Raw genomic sequence first — 7,037 nt, forward strand, 5'->3', positions numbered from 1 at the left:
CCTCGGTGAAGGAAGAGGACGAGAACGACGGCGATGACGAGGACGAGGACTCATCGTGTCGAAATGCCCAGAAGGTCTGAGCGAGGAGACGTGAAACGAGTGTGGAAAATTATTTTCTTTTCAATCATTTTTCCTTCCCGAGGTTCGGTTATAACGATCTCCTTTAGCATCGCTTTCTTTCACAAAGTATCAGGCTGACATTCTTCAAACGTATGGTTTATGTTGAAAGCACATACACCCCAGAGGTCCAACTCAATCCAGTCAGTGTCGTCGTTTCCGTGCGTTTTATACAGTAAGTTAGCGGTGCGTTCCTGTCACCACCGCAACGTCGATTATTTTCCTATAACATCACCACCCCAAGTGTTTTATTCCTCTTATACCGCCGTGATTACAGATGATTATTTCATAAAGAATGACACATTGTACTTTTTATCTGTTTTTAGCTGCAGTTCAAGTCGTGGAACATCCGTAAAACAAGTTAGTCCAGGCAAAAAAAATACAAACAAAAAAAATGACACTTGATTTGTTACAGAGAAACATCTGGAACGGTTTACTTTATCATCACAAAATAAATGTTTTTTCTCCATCAGCTAACCACTAAAACCATTACCATTATCGGTCCTTAATGGTATCCACTAGACGTAACATGCCACCAAGAGAAGGCAACAAATTACTAGTAGAGACCCACGGGGACCATTACAGTTTCCATTAAAACCAGTAGGATTCCCATTATAAGGGTTTCTGTTGCTTTTTTTCAACATGGCAGTATCTCTCTCTCTCTCTCTCTCTCTCTCTCTCTCTTTCTCTCGTCCTTCTGAAAATGTCTTTTTTCCAGTCAGACAGACGTTTCCTGTAGCTCACGGTCAGGAAAAGCGAATACGAGGTGATAAATACGGTTCGAAGACGTCTAGCACACAGGGAACGAATGAATTTGCCGCATGTCAGCGCTGTAGATCTGCTCGAGCGGGACCTCGGAGAAGGAACCCGAACAGATTTCACTCTGGGTTTCTCTGGCACGGGAAACACCGGCGCTGTGATGTATGGAATAATAAACTCCGATGTCTGATGGAGGTTACGGACAGCCTTGGCATGTAGGAATTTCGAGAACGGTTCAGGAGACGCTTGCTGATTTGGACAACAAGTTGTTTTCCCCCTAAAGTAACTAGAGCTGCTGGAGATTTACTATATGGAAAATGCTTACAAGGATAGTGTTGGAAAAGAAAACAAAGGAGGGGGGGGGGAGTCAGTGCGGGCCATGTGGAAAGTTCATCAGGCTCGGATTGTGCTTCCCACAAATCGGGAATGTAGCGCAACTATCGGGTTTAGTTTCAGGTCTGGGAATACCTGGGATTGTTTCATAACCATCAATGTTTTGATCTCTAGAGAGGTTAGAATACTATTAGAGACCTCTCAGCATGGGTGTGTGAACAAGCAAGGAACCCCACACACACACGTACACAGAGTAGTGAAGAAAGGACAATCTTTCACGGGCATTCTGAAGCTACTGAGCGACGTCACGACACGTCCAGGAAACACTGCAAACACTCTGTACAACACACACATTCACTGGGCTGCCCATGAAACGGATAAAACAAACATAAAACAAGCGGTTTGCCTGTGCATGTTTACTTTCCTCAGCCGTGAGTTTCCCTCCTGGCGACGAAGCTCTAAACACATAGAATGGGAGCAGTGATTTGACTTTGAGGAGAGAACGGTAGTACATTCCCGGCACGGATCGCTCCTGAGGCCATTTTTTTTTAATCATTTTGTATTTTTTTTGTAAAGAAGTCTAGACACTGTAAATGTAAATCGAAGACTCTTCTGTTTCTCAACATAGAAATAAAGCCCATTGTTACAGGACACGTTGATGGCGAACTTGGAAAACTGTGGTCACGTTTGTTTGGGCCTTTTATTCTGTCTCCTGTATTATTACAGGTAGAATTTTCCGGAAAGTGCCGCTGTCAAAATGTACAAAAGAAACGTGTAAACATTGTGTTTCACCACAGGTTCACGTCTGCAGCTCGGAGATCCGAATGAAGATCTTCTTGTGAATGCTTGATTTTCTGTTGTTTACTATAAAATTCATTCAGTTCATCAACGGTCACCACCTGACGCTGATTATTTTCCTCTTACGGCACGTCCCCAAGCGTTTTATTCCTCTTACGCCACACCGACCGGCACGCCACACCTTCTATCCGAATAGCAGACAAACAAGTTCGTCCTGCTCTCACTTACAGTACATTATAGCAGCTATAAACGTGAGTTTCCTCACCAACCTGCTGAAGAAAACTTCTCAGCTATTCTAATGGTTTCCACGACAAATACCATTACAAACCATCAGCTAACTATTAAAACCATTACCGTTAACATTATTATAACATGCCACCAATAAAAGGCAACGAATTCCCAGTAGAGACGGACAGGGACCGTTACAGTTTCCATTAAAACCAATAGGATTCCCTTTATAACCATTAAAACCATTACAAATTCTATGAGGTTTTCTGTTGTTGTTGTTTTTTTCCATCAGGGCAGCGTCTCTCTCTCTCTCTCTCTCAGAGTTAATAAAATTTAAAACAGCACGGCACACTCGGACGTTACCTCTGACACTGGAGACTCCTTCCATAACTGTTCCGTTTTTAGCTCAAAGCTTCACCGTATCAACACTTTCCCTGTGAACGAGACGTTACTATAGAAACGATAATGTATAAGAACTGCACAATTGGCAGAAAATTCATTCCGACCAATCGGAATCCAGAACTGACTGGACTTGTCATGTGAAGTTTTATGTTCATGGTTAAACGTTTATGACCTTCTTGCCCGGTGGAGCATCTTCCAGTTGATTTACGTTCTCGGGGCTCGGAAAATGAAAGACAAGCGACGAGAAGTCTCGGCTCGGTGAGAAGACCGGAGGAAGACCGCTCGCGTTTCTGGGCAGAACTTCAGAAGGTCGCGTACCTCATCATCGCGGGTCTGTTTTAAGTCGAAGTTTGGTCACCCGCAGTATCTCCGTTTTTTATTTTATTCTTTTTTTTTTTTCCTACTAAAACCAGCCATCACACAAAATCCATCACAGAGACATCACTCGGCTCCGTGTAGCTCCAGGACATGGGGCCTGAGACAACCGTTATTAACTGCAATTAAAATAAAACTCTGTAAAAATCTGTCTGTTTGATTTACTGCTACAGATGTTCCGATTTCAGCCAGTATCATCATGTAGGTACGTTTAATAATGTTTAAAAATGACATACGCTGTACTCTTTGGGTGCAGATTTGATAAATAATGGATGTTTGGATGGATTATACGTGCATGAAAGAGCAATACAGGCGCCGGATTGATGTTATTATCCTTACAGTTGGGAATTCGTCCCAGGAATGTTTGCCCTCCAGCTTTCAGTTCAAGTTCCTGTTCTTTTCATGTTCGAGGTCTGTTATGGAAATCAGTTGTTTTCTTTGGAGCATTTTTTCTTTCTTTCTTTCTTTCTGATGACCCCGTCGGTTATCGCGCGCTGGTGCAGCGGTTGAGGGCAGGGAGTGGAGTGTTATGCAAATGAAAGCTTTATGGTTTTACAACTGCTCATGTGAGAGATCTGCGAGCGCTCCGGTGAGAGTCCTGCATGCGAGGGTTCTTTATTTGATAAATATTTATATATAAATGCGAATATTTATTCATCACAAACTCTGCGAAAAGTATTTTTAGGAAATCAAAAAAAGAAATGTGACTGATTTGAGATATCGTATTAGAATAGAAATGAATTCATTAATACATACGGTAAAATGAATAAGAATAGAAATATGACTAAGTAAATGATTAAACAATTAAATATGTGTTTAAGTCAGTAAATAAATAAATAAAGGGGTTTCTTTATTGCAGTATATTATCAAAAACTCCTGAAACTCTCAAAGGAACGTGAACATTACGTCCAGATGTTCTCCGTCTTCGCCATCGACCTTTCTTTGTGAAATAAATAATTTTATTTTTTTTTAAACAATAATTTGACTTTCAGTGTTTCTGAAAAATCTTCTGGAGAAATCCTCTCAGAAATGGAATTATATCTAACTACAATTTGCAGTTTCTTTGTTTTTTTTTTTGTTTTTTTTTAACATTCTCTGACCTTCTCGAGAACCCCGACGTCTGAGTCATTTCATTCATCAGGATTTGTTTAGTCTTCAGTTTGAACTCAGACTTTGTACAAAGCGAAATGAAACTGAGTAATCTCAGAGGAAAATAAAGTATAGCCTTTATCATACCATAACCTTTCTGTGAGGAGCGAGTGACGCTTCATGCTCTGTTTACTCTCCACGGAAGACGTGTGGATGGAGTACGTGTGGACAGAGGATGATTCGTGGACAGGGGATGACTTGTGGCTGGAGGATGCCGTGTGGATGGAGGAGGAGGTGTTGATGAAGGAGGATGTGTGGATGGAGGGAAACGTGGATGAAGGAGGATGTGTGGATGGAGGGAAACGTGGATGGAGGAGGATGTGTGGATGGAGGGAAACGTGGATGAAGGAGGATGTGTGGATGGAGGGAAACGTGGATGGAGGAGGATGTCTGGATGGAGGAGGACGTGTGGATGGAGGAGGACGTGTGGATGGAGGAGGAGGTGTGTATAGAGGAGGACGTGTGGATGGAGGAGGACGTGTGTATAGAGGAGGACGTGTGGATGGAGGAGGACGTGTGTATAGAGGAGGACGTGTGGATGGAGGAGGACGTGTGTATAGAGGAGGACGTGTGGATGGAGGAGGACGTGTGTATAGAGGAGGGCGTGTGTATGGAGGAGGACGTGTGTATGGAGGAGGACGTGTGGATGGAGGAGGACGTGTGTATAGAGGAGGACGTGTGTATGGAGGAGGACGTGTGTATGGAGGAGGACGTGTGTATGGAGGAGGACGTGTGTATAGAGGAGGACGTGTGTATGGAGGAGGACGTGTGGATGGAGGAGGACGTGTGTATGGAGGAGGACGTGTGGATGGAGGAGGACGTGTGGATGGAGGAGGACGTGTGTATGGAGGAGGACGTGTGGATGGAGGAGGACATGTGGATGGAGGAGGAGGTGTGTATGGAGGAGGACATGTGTATGGAGGGGAACGTGTGTATGGAGGGGAACGTGTGTATGGAGGAGGACGTGTGTATGGAGGATGCCGTGTGGATGGAGGAGGAGGTGTTGATGAAGGAGGACGTGTGTATGGAGGAGGACGTGTGTATGGAGGAGGACATGTGGATGGAGGAGGAGGTGTGTATGGAGGAGGACATGTGTATGGAGGGGAACGTGTGTATGGAGGGGAACGTGTGTATGGAGGAGGACGTGTGTATGGAGGAGGACGTGTGTATGGAGGAGGACGTGTGTATAGAGGAGGACGTGTGTATGGAGGAGGACGTGTGGATGGAGGAGGACGTGTGTATGGAGGAGGACGTGTGGATGGAGGAGGACGTGTGTATAGAGGAGGACGTGTGTATGGAGGAGGACGTGTGGATGGAGGAGGACGTGTGTATGGAGGAGGACGTGTGTATGGAGGAGGACGTGTGTATGGAGGGGAACGTGTGTATGGAGGGGAACGTGTGTATGGAGGAGGACGTGTGTATGGAGGAGGACGTGTGTATAGAGGAGGACGTGTGTATGGAGGAGGACGTGTGGATGGAGGAGGACGTGTGTATGGAGGAGGACGTGTGGATGGAGGAGGACGTGTGTATAGAGGAGGAGATGTTGATGAAGGAGGACGTGTGTATGGAGGAGGAGATGTTGATGGAGGAGGACGTGTGTATAGAGGAGGACGTGTGTATAGAGGAGGAGATGTTGATGAAGGAGGACGTGTGGATGGAGGAGGAGATGTTGATGGAGGAGGACGTGTGTATAGAGGAGGACGTGTGGATGGAGGAGGACGTGTGGATAGAGGAGGACGTGTGTATGGAGGAGGACGTGTGTATAGAGGAGGAGATGTTGATGAAGGAGGACGTGTGGATGGAGGAGGACGTGTGTATAGAGGAGGAGATGTTGATGAAGGAGGATGTGTTGATGGAGGAGGGCGTGTGTATAGAGGAGGAGATGTTGATGAAGGAGGACGTGTGTATGGAGGAGGGCGTGTGTATAGAGGAGGAGATGTTGATGAAGGAGGACATGTGGATGGAGGAGGACGTGTGTATAGAGGAGGAGATGTTGATGAAGGAGGGCGTGTGTATAGAGGAGGAGATGTTGATGAAGGAGGACGTGTGTATGGAGGAGGAGATGTTGATGAAGGAGGATGTGTGGATGGAGGAGGACGTGTGTATAGAGGAGGAGATGTTGATGGAGGAGGACGTGTGGATGGAGGAGGAGATGTTGATGAAGGAGGACGTGTGTATAGAGGAGGAGATGTTGATGAAGGAGGACGTGTGGATGGAGAGGAACCCGTGAACGTCCCTCAGCAGCTGTACAGCGGTGGTTTGTTGGTGATGAATGTGTGGCCATGGGTCTTTGGGTCGGTCAGCACAGCAGCCACACGGCAACGTCTCTGGTTGACCTCTTAACACCCACATTGTGAATGTGTGTGTATGTGTGTGTGTGTACACTACAGAACTCCACCAGGCCCGACCACAGGATGGTAAAAGCAGTGCGTTAGCATCTTTATGATGAGACGTGGGCTTTGTCCATCCTGTACGTCACCGAACGCGATGCAGTCTTTAGTCTCACAGCGTATGTGGGCATGGCTCACTTATGTGGCTTTCCGTTATCCATTCATCGATTAGGCAGAATTTCCAGAAGCTCTTCCTGTCATGGTCCATTTCTCCGGACAGTTCAGAAAGAGATGGAGGAAGTGGAACACAGATGACGTGATCACATCTTTTACTCCACATTTACATTTTTCATGCACTTTCATTTCATTTCTTTTATTTATTTATTTCTCTTTTTTTGTTTCGGACTCAGAACTGTTCCCGGGTGTTCTGATTAAAACCGAGCTATATTTTTATAGGATTGGATAAATAAACTGGAAGTCAGGACTTATGAAAAGTGACGTGTGACGTGTGTATTCAGACTTGCAGCTAATTTGCCTGCGCTTGCT

Source organism: Ictalurus punctatus, chromosome 1, assembly GCF_001660625.3.
Source record: "Ictalurus punctatus breed USDA103 chromosome 1, Coco_2.0, whole genome shotgun sequence".
Taxonomy (NCBI): Eukaryota; Metazoa; Chordata; class Actinopteri; order Siluriformes; family Ictaluridae; genus Ictalurus; species Ictalurus punctatus.